A 14,607-nucleotide genomic window follows, 5' to 3' on the forward strand; every position below is an offset into this window, starting at 1 on the left:
CCCGGGGACGAACAAGCCCATGGAAGTAGGGGCTCAGCGGGAGCAGCCAGTTGGCCTATCCGGCCACATGTCACTGTCCCCCGGCCAGACTTGGCGGCAAGTCCCGGGGAGGAACAAGCCCATGGAAGTAGGAGCTCCGACTTCCAAAGTGATGACGTCAGCGGGAGCAGCCGCTCGGCCGTATCCGGCGGCATGTCACTGTTCCCCGGCCAGACTTGGCGGCAAGTCCCGGGGACGAACAAGCCCATGGAAGTAGGGGCTCAGCGGGAGCAGCCAGTTGGCCTATCCGGCCACATGTCACTGTCCCCCGGCCAGACTTGGCGGCAAGTCCCGGGGAGGAACAAGCCCATGGAAGTAGGAGCTCCGACTTCCAAAGTGATGACGTCAGCGGGAGCAGCCGCTCGGCCGTATCCGGCGGCATGTCACTGTTCCCCGGCCAGACTTGGCGGCAAGTCCCGGGGACGAACAAGCCCATGGAAGTAGGGGCTCAGCGGGAGCAGCCAGTTGGCCTATCCGGCCACATGTCACTGTCCCCCGGCCAGACTTGGCGGCAAGTCCCGGGGAGGAACAAGCCCATGGAAGTAGGAGCTCCGACTTCCAAAGTGATGACGTCAGCGGGAGCAGCCGCTCGGCCGTATCCGGCGGCATGTCACTGTTCCCCGGCCAGACTTGGCGGCAAGTCCCGGGGACGAACAAGCCCATGGAAGTAGGGGCTCAGCGGGAGCAGCCAGTTGGCCTATCCGGCCACATGTCACTGTCCCCCGGCCAGACTTGGCGGCAAGTCCCGGGGAGGAACAAGCCCATGGAAGTAGGAGCTCCTACTTCCAAAGCGATGACGTCAGCGGGAGCAGCCGCTCGGCCGTATCCGGCGGCATGTCACTGTTCCCCGGCCAGACTTGGCGGCAAGTCCCGGGGGACGAACAAGCCCATGGAAGTAGGGGCTCAGCGGGAGCAGCCAGTTGGCCTATCCGGCCACATGTCACTGTCCCCCGGCCAGACTTGGCGGCAAGTCCCGGGGAGGAACAAGCCCATGGAAGTAGGAGCTCCTACTTCCAAAGCGATGACGTCAGCGGGAGAAGCCGCTCGGCCTATCCGGCCACATGTCACCGTCCCCCGGCCACACTTGGCTATAGGTCCCGGGGAGGAATAATGCCCATGGAAGTAGGAGCTCCTACTTCCAAAGGGGCAAGTCAGCGGGAGCAGCCACTTGGCCTATTCGGCCAAGTTTCACTGTTCCCCGGCCACACTTGGCTGTAGGTCCCGGAGAGGAATAATGCCCATGGAAGTAAGAGCTCCTACCTCCAAAGGGGCAAGTCAGCGGGAGAAGCCACTTGGCCTATCCGGCCACATGTCACTGTCCCCCGGCCAAGCTTGGCTGTAGGTCCCGGGGAGGAATAATGCCCATGGAAGTAGGAGCTCCTACTTCCAAAGGGGCAAGTCAGCGGAAGAAGCCACTAGTTCTATCCGGCCAAGAGTCACTGTTCCCCGGCCTTACTTGGCAGTAGGTCCCGGGGAGGAATAATGCCCATGGAAGTAGGAGCTCCTACTTCCAAAGGGGCAAGTCAGCGGGAGAAGCCACTTGGCCTATCCGGCCAAGAGTCACTGTTCCCCGGCCACTCTTGGCAGTAGGTCCCGGGGAGGAATAATGCCCATGGAAGTAGGAGCTCCTACTTCCAAAGGGGCAAGTCAGCGGGAGAAGCCACTAGTTCTATCCGGCCAAGAGTCACTGTTCCCCGGCTACACTTGGCAGTAGGTCCCGGGGAGGAATAATGCCCATGGAAGTAGGAGCTACTACCTCCAAAGGGTGAAGACACTTGGCTCTAAGTCCCCGAGAGGTATACTGCCCATGGGAGTAAGAGCTCCTACTTCCAAAGGGGCAAGTCAGCGGGAGAAGCCACTTGGCCTACCCGGCCAAGAGTCACTGTTCCCCGGCCACACTTGGCAGTAGGTCCCGGGGAGGAATAATGCCCATGGAAGTAGGAGCTCCTACTTCCAAAGGGGCAAGTCAGCGGGAGAAGCCACTTGGCCTACCCGGCCAAGAGTCACTGTTCCCCGGCCACACTTGGCAGTAGGTCCCGGGGAGGAATAATGCCCATGGAAGTAGGAGCTCCTACTTCCAAAGGGGCAAGTCAGCGGGAGAAGCCACTTGGCCTATCCGGCCACATGTCACTGTCCCCCGGCCACACTTGGCTGTAGGTCCCGGGGTGGAATAATGCCCATGGAAGTAGGAGCTCCTACTTCCAAAGGGGCAAGTCAGCGGGAGCAGCCACTTGGCCTATCCGGCCAAGTGTCACTGTTCCCCGGCCACACTTGGCTGTAGGTCCCGGAGAGGAATAATGCCCATGGAAGTAAGAGCTCCTACCTCCAAAGGGTGAAGACACTTGGCTCTAAGTCCCCGAGAGGTATACTGCCCATGGAAGTGAGAGCTCCTACTTCCAAAGGGGCAAGTCAGCGGGAGAAGCCACTTGGCCTATCCGGCCAAGAGTCACTGTTCCCCGGCCACACTTGGCAGTAGGTCCCGGGGAGGAATAATGCCCATGGAAGTAAGAGCTCCTACTTCCATAGGGGCAAGTCAGCGGGAGAAGCCACTTGGCCTATCCGGCCAAGAGTCACTGTTCCCCGGCCACACTTGGCAGTAGGTCCCGGGGAGGAATAATGCCCATGGAAGTAGGAGCTCCTACTTCCAAAGGGGCAAGTCAGCGGGAGAAGCCACTTGGCCTATCCGGCCACATGTCACTGTCCCCCGGCCACTCTTGGCTGTAGGTCCCGGGGAGGAATAATGCCCATGGAAGTAGGAGCTCCTACTTCCAAAGGGGCAAGTCAGCGGGAGAAGCCACTTGGACTATCCGGCCAAGAGTCACTGTTCCCCGGCCACACTTGGCAGTATGTCCCGGGGAGGAATAATGCCCATGGAAGTGGGAGCTCCTACTTCCAAAGGGGCAAGTCGGCGGGAGAAGCCACTTGGCCTATCCGGCCAAGAGTCACTGTTCCCCGGCCACACTTGGCAGTAGGTCCCGGGGAGGAATAATGCCCATGGAAGTAAGAGCTCCTACTTCCAAAGGGGCAAGTCAGCGGGAGAAGCCACTTGGCCTATCCGGCCAAGAGTCACTGTTCCCCGGCCACACTTGGCAGTAGGTCCCGGGGAGGAATAATGCCCATGGAAGTAAGAGCTCCTACTTCAATAGGGCAAGTCAGCGGGAGAAGCCACTTGGCCTATCCGGCCAAGAGTCACTGTTCCCCGGCCACACTTGGCAGTAGGTCCCGGGGAGGAATAATGCCCATGGAAGTAGGAGCTCCTACCTCCAAAGGGTGAAGACACTTGGCTCTAAGTCCCCGAGAGGTATAATGCCCATGGAAGTAAGAGCTCCTACTTCCAAAGGGGCAAGTCAGCGGGGAGAAGCCACTTGGGCCTATCCGGCCAAGAGTCACTGTTCCCCGGCCACACTTGGCTGTAGGTCCCGGGGAGGAATAATGCCCATGGAAGTAGGAGCTCCTACTTCCAAAGGGGCAAGTCAGCGGGAGAAGAGCCACTTGGCCTATCCGGCCAAGAGTCACTGTTCCCCGGCCACACTTGGCAGTAGGTCCCGGGGAGGAATAATGCCCATGGAAGTAGGAGCTACTACCTCCAAAGGGTGAAGACACTTGGCTCTAAGTCCCCGAGAGGTATACTGCCCATGGGAGTAAGAGCTCCTACTTCCAAAGGGGCAAGTCAGCGGGAGAAGCCACTTGGCCTATCCGGCCAAGAGTCACTGTTCCCCGGCCACACTTGGCAGTAGGTCCCGAGAGGAATAATGCCCATGGAAGTAGGAGCTCCTACTTCCAAAGGGGCAAGTCAGCGGGAGAAGCCACTTGGCCTACCCGGCCAAGAGTCACTGTTCCCCGGCCACACTTGGCAGTAGGTCCCGGGGAGGAATAATGCCCATGGAAGTAGGAGCTCCTACTTCCAAAGGGGCAAGTCAGCGGGAGAAGCACTTGGCCTATCCGGCCACATGTCACTGTCCCCCGTCCACACTTGGCTGTAGGTCCCGGGGTGGAATAATGCCCATGGAAGTAGGAGCTCCTACTTCAAAAGGGGCAAGTCAGCGGGAGCAGCCACTTGGCCTACCCGGCCAAGTGTCACTGTTCCCCGGCCACACTTGGCTGTAAGTCCCGGAGAGGAATAATGCCCATGGAAGTAAGAGCTCCTACCTCCAAAGGGCGAAGACACTTGGCTCTAAGTCCCCGAGAGGTATACTGCCCATGGAAGTGAGAGCTCCTACTTCCAAAGGGGCAAGTCAGCGGGAGAAGCCACTTGGCCTATCCGGCCAAGAGTCACTGTTCCCCGGCCACTCTTGGCTGTAGGTCCCGGGGAGGAATAATGCCCATGGAAGTAGGAGCTACTACCTTCAAAGGGGCAAGTCAGCGGGAGAAGCCACTTGGCTTATCCGGCCAAGAGTCACTGTTCCCCGGCCACAATTTGCAGTATGTCCCGGGGAGGAATAATGCCCATGGAAGTAGGAGCTACTACCTCCAAAGGGTGAAGACACTTGGCTCTAAGTCCCCGAGTGGTATACTGCCCATGGAAGTAAGAGCTCCTACTTCCATAGGGGCAAGTCAGCGGGAGAAGCCACTTGGCCTATCCGGCCAAGAGTCACTGTTCCCCGGCCACACTTGGCAGTAGGTCCCGGGGAGGAATAATGCCCATGGAAGTAGGAGCTCCTACTTCCAAAGGGGCAAGTCAGCGGGAGAAGCCACTTGGCCTATCCGGCCAAGAGTCACTGTTCCCCGGCCACTCTTGGCTGTAGGTCCCGGGGAGGAATAATGCCCATGGAAGTAGGAGCTACTACCTCCAAAGGGGCAAGTCAGCGGGAGAAGCCACTTGGCCTATCCGGCAAAGAGTCACTGTTCCCCGGCCACACTTGGCAGTATGTCCCGGGGAGGAATAATGCCCATGGAAGTAGGAGCTACTACCTCCAAAGGGGCAAGTCAGCGGGAGAAGCCACTTGGCCTATCCGGCAAAGAGTCACTGTTCCCCGGCCACACTTGGCTGTAGGTCGAGGGGAGGAATAATGCCCATGGAAGTAGGAGCTCCTACTTCCAAAGGGGCAAGTCAGCGGGAGAAGCCACTTGGCCTATCCGGCAAAGAGTCACTGTTCCCCGGCCACACTTGGCTGTAGGTCCCGGGGAGGAATAATGCCCATGGAAGTAGGAGCTCCTACTTCCAAAGGGGCAAGTCAGCGGGAGAAGCCACTTGGCCTATCCGGCCAAGAGTCACTGTTCCCCGGCCACACTTGGCAGGAGGTCCCGGGGAGGAATAATGCCCATGGAAGTAGGAGCTCCTACTTCCAAAGGGTCAAGTCAGCGGGAGAAGCCACTTCGCCTACCCGGCCAAGTGTCACTGTCCCCCGGCCACACTTGGCAGTAGGTCCCGGGGAGGAATAATGCCCATGGAAGTAGGAGCTCCTACTTCCAAAGGGGCAAGTCAGCGGGAGAAGCCACTTCGCCTACCCGGCCGAGTGTCACTGTCCCCCGGCCAGACTTGGCGGCAAGTCCCCGGGAGTAATAATGCCCATGGAAGTAGGAGCTCCTACTTCCAAAGGGGCAAGTCAGCGGGAGAAGCCACTTGGCCTATCCGGCCACATGTCACTGTCCCCCGGCCAGACTTGGCGGCAAGTCCCGGGGAGGAATAATGCCCATGGAAGTAGGAGCTCCTACTTCCAAAGGGTCAAGTCAGCGGGAGAAGCCACCTCGCCTACCCGGCCAAGTGTCACTGTCCCCCGGCCACTCTTGGCTGTAGGTCCCGGGGAGGAATAATGCCCATGGAAGTAGGAGCTCCTACTTCCAAAGGGGCAAGTCAGCGGGAGAAGCCACTTGGCCTATCCGGCCACATGTCACTGTCCCCCGGCCACACTTGGCAGTAGGTCCCGGGGAGGAATAATGCCCATGGAAGTAGGAGCTCCTACTTCCAAAGGGGCAAGTCAGCGGGAGAAGCCACTTGGCCTATCCGGCCAAGAGTCACTGTTCCCCGGCCACACTTGGCAGTAGGTCCCGGGGAGGAATAATGCCCATGGAAGTAGGAGCTACTACCTCCAAAGGGGCAAGTCAGCGGGAGAAGCCACTTGGCCTATCCGGCCAAGAGTCACTGTTCCCCGGCCACACTTGGCAGTAGGTCCCGGGGAGGAATAATGCCCATGGAAGTGGGAGCTCCTACTTCCAAAGGGGCAAGTCAGCGGGAGAAGCCACTTGGCCTATCCGGCCAAGAGTCACTGTTCCCCGGCCACACTTGGCAGTAGGTCCCGGGGAGGAATAATGCCCATGGAAGTAAGAGCTCCTACTTCCATAGGGGCAAGTCAGCGGGAGAAGCCACTTGGCCTATCCGGCCAAGAGTCACTGTTCCCCGGCCACACTTGGCAGTATGTCCCGGGGAGGAATAATGCACATGGAAGTAGGAGCTACTACCTCCAAAGGGTGAAGACACTTGGCTCTAAGTCCCCGAGAGGTATACTGCCCATGGAAGTAAGAGCTCCTACTTCCAAAGGGGCAAGTCAGCGGGAGAAGCCACTTGGCCTATCCGGCCAAGAGTCACTGTTCCCCGGCCACACTTGGCTGTAGGTCCCGGGGAGGAATAATGCCCATGGAAGTAGGGAGCTCCTACTTCCAAAGGGGCAAGTCAGCGGGAGAAGCCACTTGGCCTATCCGGCAAAGAGTCACTGTTCCCCGGCCACACTTGGCTGTAGGTCCCGGGGAGGAATAATGCCCATGGAAGTAGGAGCTCCTACTTCCAAAAGGGCCAGTCAGCGGGGAGAAGCCAACTTGGCCTATCCGGCCAAGAGTCACTGTTCCCCGGCCACACTTGGCAGTAGGTCCCGGGGAGGAATAATGCCCATGGAAGTAGGAGCTCCTACTTCCAAAGGGGCAAGTCAGCGGGAGAAGCCCACTTCGCCTACCCGGCCGAGTGTCACTGTCCCCCGGCCAGACTTGGCGGCAAGTCCCGGGGAGGAATAATGCCCATGGAAGTAGGAGCTCCTACTTCCAAAGGGGCAAGTCAGCGGGAGAAGCCACTTGGCCTATACGGCCACATGTCACTGTCCCCCGGCCACACTTGGCAGTAGGTCCCGGGGAGGAATAATGCCCATGGAAGTAGGAGCTCCTACTTCCAAAGGGGCAAGTCAGCGGGAGAAGCCACTTCGCCTACCCGGCCAAGTGTCACTGTCCCCCGGCCAGACTTGGCGGCAAGTCCCGGGGAGGAATAATGCCCATGGAAGTAGGAGCTCACTTGGCTCTAAGTCTTCGAGAGGTATAATGCCCATGGAAGTAAGAGCTCCAACTTCCAAAGGGGCAAGTCAGCGGAGAAGCCACTTCGCCTACCCGGCCAAGTGTCACTGTCCCCCGGCCAGACTTGGCGGCAAGTCCCGGGGAGGAATAATGCCCATGGAAGTAGGAGCTCCTACTTCCAAAGGGGCAAGTCAGCGGGAGAAGCCACTTGGCCTATCCGGCCACATGTCACTGTCCCCCGGCCACACTTGGCAGTAGGTCCCGGGGAGGAATAATGCCCATGGAAGTAGGAGCTCCTACTTCCAAAGGGGCAAGTCAGCGGGAGAAGCCACTTCGCCTACCCGGCCAAGTGTCACTGTCCCCCGGCCAGACTTGGCGGCAAGTCCCGGGGAGGAATAATGCCCATGGAAGTAGGAGCTCCTACTTCCAAAGGGGCAAGTCAGCGGGAGAAGCCACTTGGCCTACCCGGCCAAGTGTCACTGTCCCCCGGCCACTCTTGGCTGTAGGTCCCGGGGAGGAATAATGCCCATGGAAGTAGGAGCTCCTACTTCCAAAGGGGCAAGTCAGCGGGAGAAGCCACTTGGCCTATCCGGCCACATGTCGCTGTCCCCCGGCCAGACTTGGCGGCAAGTCCCGGGGAGGAATAATGCCCATGGAAGTAGGAGCTCCTACTTCCAAAGGGGCAAGTCAGCGGGAGAAGCCACTTCGCCTACCCGGCCAAGTGTCACTGTCCCCCGGCCACTCTTGGCTGTAGGTCCCGGGGAGGAATAATGCCCATGGAAGTAGGAGCTCCTACTTCCAAAGGGGCAAGTCAGCGGGAGAAGCCACTTGGCCTATCCGGCCACATGTCACTGTCCCCCGGCCAGACTTGGCGGCAAGTCCCGGGGAGGAATAATGCCCATGGAAGTAGGAGCTCCTACTTCCAAAGGGGCAAGTCAGCGGGAGAAGCCACTTCGCCTACCCGGCCAATTGTCACTGTCCCCCGGCCAGACTTGGCGGCAAGTCCCGGGGAGGAATAATGCCCATGGAAGTAGGAGCTCACTTGGCTCTAAGTCTTCGAGAGGTATAATGCCCATGGAAGTAAGAGCTCCTACTTCCAAAGGGGCAAGTCAGCGGGAGAAGCCACTTCGCCTACCCGGCCAAGTGTCACTGTCCCCCGGCCAGACTTGGCGGCAAGTCCCGGGGAGGAATAATGCCCATGGAAGTAGGAGCTCCTACTTCCAAAGGGGCAAGTAAGCGGGAGAAGCCACTTCGCCTACCCGGCCAAGTGTCACTGTCCCCCGGCCAGACTTGGCGGCAAGTCCCGGGGAGGAATAATGCCCATGGAAGTAGGAGCTCCTACTTCCAAAGGGGCAAGTCAGCGGGAGAAGCCACTTCGCCTACCCGGCCAAGTGTCACTGTCCCCCGGCCAGACTTGGCGGCAAGTCCCGGGGAGGAATAATGCCCATGGAAGAATGCCCATGGAAGTAGGAGCTCCTACTTCCAAAGGGGCAAGTCAGCGGGAGAAGCCACTTCGCCTACCCGGCCAAGTGTCACTGTCCCCCGGCCAGACTTGGCGGCAAGTCCCGGGGAGGAATAATGCCCATGGAAGTAGGAGCTCCTACTTCCAAAGGGGCAAGTCAGCGGGAGAAGCCACTTCGCCTACCCGGCCAAGTGTCACTGTCCCCCGGCCAGACTTGGCGGCAAGTCCCGGGGAGGAATAATGCCCATGGAAGTAGGAGCTCACTTGGCTCTAAGTCTTCGAGAGGTATAATGCCCATGGAAGTAAGAGCTCCTACTTCCAAAGGGCAAGTCAGCGGGAGAAGCCACTTCGCCTACCCGGCCAAGTGTCACTGTCCCCCGGCCAGACTTGGCGGCAAGTCCCGGGGAGGAATAATGCCCATGGAAGTAGGAGCTCCTACTTCCAAAGGGGCAAGTCAGCGGGAGAAGCCACTTCGCCTACCCGGCCAAGTGTCACTGTCCCCCGGCCAGACTTGGCGGCAAGTCCCGGGGAGGAATAATGCCCATGGAAGTAGGAGCTCCTACTTCCAAAGGGGCAAGTCAGCGGGAGAAGCCACTTGGCCTACCCGGCCAATGTGTCACTGTCCCCCGGCCAGACTTGGCGGCAAGTCCCGGGGAGGAATAATGCCCATGGAAGTAGGAGCTCACTTGGCTCTACGTCTTCGAGAAGGTATAATGCCCATGGAAGTAAGAGCTCCTACTTCCAAAGGGCAAGTCAGCGGGAGAAGCCACTTCGCCTACCCGGCCAAGTGTCACTGTCCCCCGGCCAGACTTGGCGGCAAGTCCCGGGAGGAATAATGCCCATGGAAGTAGGAGCTCACTTGCTCTAAGTCTTCGAGAGGTATAATGCCCATGGAAGTAAGAGCTCCTACTTCCAAAGGGCAAGTCAGCGGGAGAAGCCACTTCGCCTACCCGGCCAAGTGTCACTGTCCCCCGGCCAGACTTGGCGGCAAGTCCCGGGGAGGAATAATGCCCATGGAAGTAGGAGCTCCTACTTCCAAAGGGGCAAGTCAGCGGGAGAAGCCACTTCGCCTACCCGGCCAAGTGTCACTGTCCCCGGCCAGACTTGGCGGCAAGTCCCGGGGGAGGAATAATGCCCATGGAAGTAGGAGCTCCTACTTCCAAAGGGGCAAGTCAGCGGGAGAAGCCACTTCGCCTACCCGGCCAAGTGTCACTGTCCCCCGGCCAGACTTGGCGGCAAGTCCCGGGGAGGAATAATGCCCATGGAGCTCGGGCAGACTAGAAGTAACCTCGTCTGCCCGCTGGAGGGCGCCCTTCCCGGAGCGGAGGGGACCCCCTTGGCCACCAAGTGCAAGCCGAGTTTGGAGCTCGAAACCCGGCCACGCTTGGTCGTAGGTCCCGGTGAGGAACATGGCCATGGAAGTCGGAGCTCAAACCTCCAAACTGACCTCAGCCGGAGCACTTGCTGAGGCTGCCCGGGCATGGGTTACTGTTCCCCGGGCACACTTGGTCGTTGTCCAAGTGTGGAACGTGTCCATGGAAGTTGAAGTGAAGAGAACCGCGAAAGGAGTTTTTGCGCGAAGCCGCGGCCGAGGAGGGCTCACCGATCCCGGCGTGATTTCTGCCAGGCCCGGTACCCAAACCGAACTCCGCATGGTGGCTGGATCCGCGACCCTGGAACCCTGGGCCGGGGAGCCTAGGGGCGAGAGGGGCCCCATGGAGCTCGGGCAGACTAGAAGTACCCTCGTCTGCCCGCTGGAGGGCGCCCTTCCCGGAGCGGAGGGGACCCCCCAAGCGACCAAGTGCAAGCCGAGTTTGGAGCTCGAAACCCGGCCACACTTGGTAGTATGTCCCGGTGAGGAACATGCCCATGGAAGTAAGAGCTCAGCGGGAGCAGCCACTCAGGCTACACGGGAATGTGTCACTGTCCCCCGGCCAAGACTTGGCGGCAAGTCCCGGGGAGGAATAGTTCCCATGGAAGTAGCTCAGCGGGAGCAGCCACTCAGGCTACCCGGGAATGTGTCACTGTCCCCCGGCCAAGACTTGGCGGCAAGTCCCGGGGAGGAATAGTTCCCATGGAAGTAGCTCAGCGGGAGCAGCCACTCAGGCTACCCGGGAATGTGTCACTGTCCCCCGGCCAGACTTGGCGGCAGGTCCCGGGGAGGAATAGTGCTCATGGAAGTAGCTCAGCGGGAGCAGCTGCTGAGGCTACCCGGGAATGTGTCACTGTCCCTCGGCCACACTTGGTCGTTGATTTCCTGATGAGGAACATGCCCATGGAACTAAAGAGTTCAGCGGGAGCAGCCGCTCAGGCTACCCGGGAATGTGTCACTGTCCCCCGGCCAGACTTGGCGGCAGGTCCCGGGGAGGAATAGTGCCCATGGAAGTCGGAGCTCCAACCTCCAAGTTGACCTCAGCGGGAGCAGCCGCTGAGGCTACCCGGGCCTGGGTGACTGTTCCCCGGCCACACTTGGTCGGAGGTCCCGGTGTGGAACATGCCCATGGAAGTTGAAGGGAAGAGAACCGCGAAAGGGAGTTTGGAGGCTGAGCCGCGGCCGAGGAGGTCTCACCGATCCCGGCGTGATTCCAGCCAGGCCCGGTACCCTATACCGAACTCGACAGGGTGGCTGTATCCGGGACCCTGGAACCCTGGGCGGGGAGCCTAGGGGCGAGAGGGCCCCATGGAGCTCGGGCAGACTAGAAGTACCCTCGTCTGCCCGCTGGAGGGCGCCCTTCCCGGAGCGGAGGGGACCCCCCAAGCGACCAAGTGCAAGCCGAGTTTGGAGCTCGAAACCCGGCCACACTTGGTAGTATGTCCCGGTGAGGAACATGCCCATGGAAGTAAGAGCTCAGCGGGAGCAGCCACTCAGGCTACCCGGGAATGTGTCACTGTCCCCGGCCAGACTTGGCGGCAGGTCCCGGGGAGGAATAGTGCCCATGGAAGTAGCCCAGCGGGAGCAGCCGCTCAGGCTACCCGGGAATGTGTCACTGTCCCCCGGCCAGACTTGGCGGCAGGTCCCGGGGAGGAATAGTGCTCATGGAAGTAGCTCAGCGGGAGCAGCTGCTGAGGCTACCCGGGAATGTGTCACTGTCCCTGGGCCACACTTGGTCGTTGGTTCCTGATGAGGAAATGCCCATGGAAGTAAGAGTTCAGCGGGAGAAGCCGCTCAAGCTACCCGGGAATGTGTCACTGTCCCCGGCCAGACTTGGCGGCAGGTCCCGGGGAGGAATAGTGCCCATGGAAGTCGGAGCTCCAACCTCCAAGTTGACCTCAGCGGGAGCAGCCGCTGAGGCTACCCGGGCATGGGTGACTGTTCCCCGGCCACACTTGGTCGGAGGTCCCGGTGTGGAACATGCCCATGGAAGTTGAAGGGAAGAGAACCGCGAAAGGGAGTTTGGAGGCTGAGCCGCGGCCGAGGAGGTCTCACCGATCCCGGCGTGATTCCAGCCAGGCCCGGTACCCTATACCGAACTCGGCAGGGTGGCTGTATCCGGGACCCTGGAACCCTGGGCGGGGAGCCTAGGGGCGAGAGGGGCCCCATGGAGCTCGGGCAGACTAGAAGTACCCTCGTCTGCCCGCTGGAGGGCGCCTTCCCGGAGCGGAGGGGACCCCCAAGCGACCAAGTGCAAGCCGAGTTTGGAGCTCGAAACCCGGCCACACTTGGTAGTATGTCCCGGTGAGGAACATGCCCATGGAAGTAAGAGCTCAGCGGGAGCAGCCACTCAGGCTACCCGGCAATGTGTCACTGTCCCCGGCCAAGACTTGGCGGCAAGTCCCGGGAGGAATAGTGCCCATGGAAGTAGCTCAGCGGGAGCAGCCGCTCAGGCTACCCGGGAATGTGTCACTGTCCCCCGCCAGACTTGGCGGCAGGTCCCGGGGAGGAATAGTGCTCATGGAAGTAGCTCAGCGGGAGCAGCCACTCAGGCTAACCGGGAATGTGTCACTGTCCCTGGGCCACACTTGGTCGTTGGTTCCTGATGAGGAACATGCCCATGGAAGTAAGAGTTCAGCGGGAGCAGCCGCTCAGGGGCTACCCGGGAATGTGTCACTGTCCCCCGGCCAGACTTGGCGGCAGGTCCCGGGGAGGAATAGTGCCCATGGAAGTCGGAGCTCCAACCTCCAAGTTGACCTCAGCGGGAGCAGCCGCTGAGGCTACCCGGGCATGGGTGACTGTTCCCCGGCCACACTTGGTCGGAGGTCCCGGTGTGGAACATGCCCATGGAAGTTGAAGGGAAGAGAACCGCGAAAGGGAGTTTGGAGGCTGAGCCGCGGCCGAGGAGGTCTCACCGATCCCGGCGTGATTCCAGCCAGGCCCGGTACCCTATACCGAACTCGGCAGGGTGGCTGTATCCGGGACCCTGGAACCCTGGGCGGGGAGCCTAGGGGCGAGAGGGGCCCCATGGAGCTCGGGCAGACTAGAAGTACCCTCGTCTGCCCGCTGGAGGGCGCCCTTCCCGGAGCGGAGGGACCCCCAAGCGACCAAGTGCAAGCCGAGTTTGAGCTCGAAACCCGGCCACACTTGGTAGTATGTCCCGGTGAGGAACATGCCCATGGAAGTAAGAGCTCAGCGGGAGCAGCCACTCAGGCTACCCGGCAATGTGTCACTGTCCCCGGCCAAGACTTGGCGGCAAGTCCCGGGGAGGAATAGTGCCCATGGAAGTAGCTCAGCGGGAGCAGCCGCTCAGGCTACCCGGGAATGTGTCACTGTCCCCCGGCCGGACTTGGCGGCAGGTCCCGGGGAGGAATAGTGCTCATGGAAGTAGCTCAGCGGGAGCAGCCACTCAGGCTAACCGGGAATGTGTCACTGTCCTGGGCCACACTTGGTCGTTGGTTCCTGATGAGGAACATGCCCATGGAAGTAAGAGTTCAGCGGGAGCAGCCGCTCAGGGCTACCCGGGAATGTGTCACTGTCCCCCGGCCAGACTTGGCGGCAGGTCCCGGGGAGGAATAGTGCCCATGGAAGTCGGAGCTCCAACCTCCAAGTTGACCTCAGCGGGAGCAGCCGCTGAGGCTACCCGGGCATGGGTGACTGTTCCCCGGCCACACTTGGTCGGAGGTCCCGGTGTGGAACATGCCCATGGAAGTTGAAGGGAAGAGAACCGCGAAAGGGAGTTTGGAGGCTGAGCCGCGGCCGAGGAGGTCTCACCGATCCGGCGTGATTCAGCCAGGCCCGGTACCCTATACCGAACTCGGCAGGGTGGCTTTATCCGGGACCCTGGAACCCTGGGCGGGGAGCCTAGGGGCGAGAGGGGCCCCATGGAGCTCGGGCAGACTAGAAGTACCCTCGTCTGCCCGCTGGAGGGGCGCCCTTCCCGGAGCGGAGGGGACCCCCCAAGCGACCAAGTGCAAGCCGAGTTTGGAGCTCGAAACCCGGCCACACTTGGTAGTTGGTCCCGGTGAGGACATGCCCATGGAAGTAAGAGCTCAGCGGGAAGAAGCCACTCAGGCTACCCGGGAATGTGTCACTGTCCCCCGGCCAAGACTTGGCGGCAAGTCCCGGGGAGGAATAGTGCCCATGGAAGTAGCTCAGCGGGAGCAGCCACTCAGGCTACCCGGGGAATGTGTCACTGTCCCTCGGCCACACTTGGTCGTAGGTCCCGGTGAGGAACATGCCCATGGAAGTCGGAGCTCCAACCTCCACCGGGTGAAGCCTCCGAGAGCTAGCCGGGAATAGGGCGCCAATCCCGGCTACCGCCCTCCAGGCTTGCCCGGTCGAAAGACCTACGTCCTCGCACCAGCACAAGCGCAAAAATTTTCTAAGTGTGGGAGAACCGAGGACCCGCCCGGTGGCACTCTGCCTCTCGCTGCCGCCCTCCTGGAAGCGTCCTCGGTCACTGTGTGTGCGGCAGATATCAGAGCTCCGGAAAGGTGAAAAAGAACCGGTAAGAGGG

The sequence above is a fragment of the Engystomops pustulosus genome, unplaced genomic scaffold (assembly GCF_040894005.1).
Source record: "Engystomops pustulosus unplaced genomic scaffold, aEngPut4.maternal MAT_SCAFFOLD_496, whole genome shotgun sequence".
In the NCBI taxonomy this organism is placed as follows: domain Eukaryota; kingdom Metazoa; phylum Chordata; class Amphibia; order Anura; family Leptodactylidae; genus Engystomops; species Engystomops pustulosus.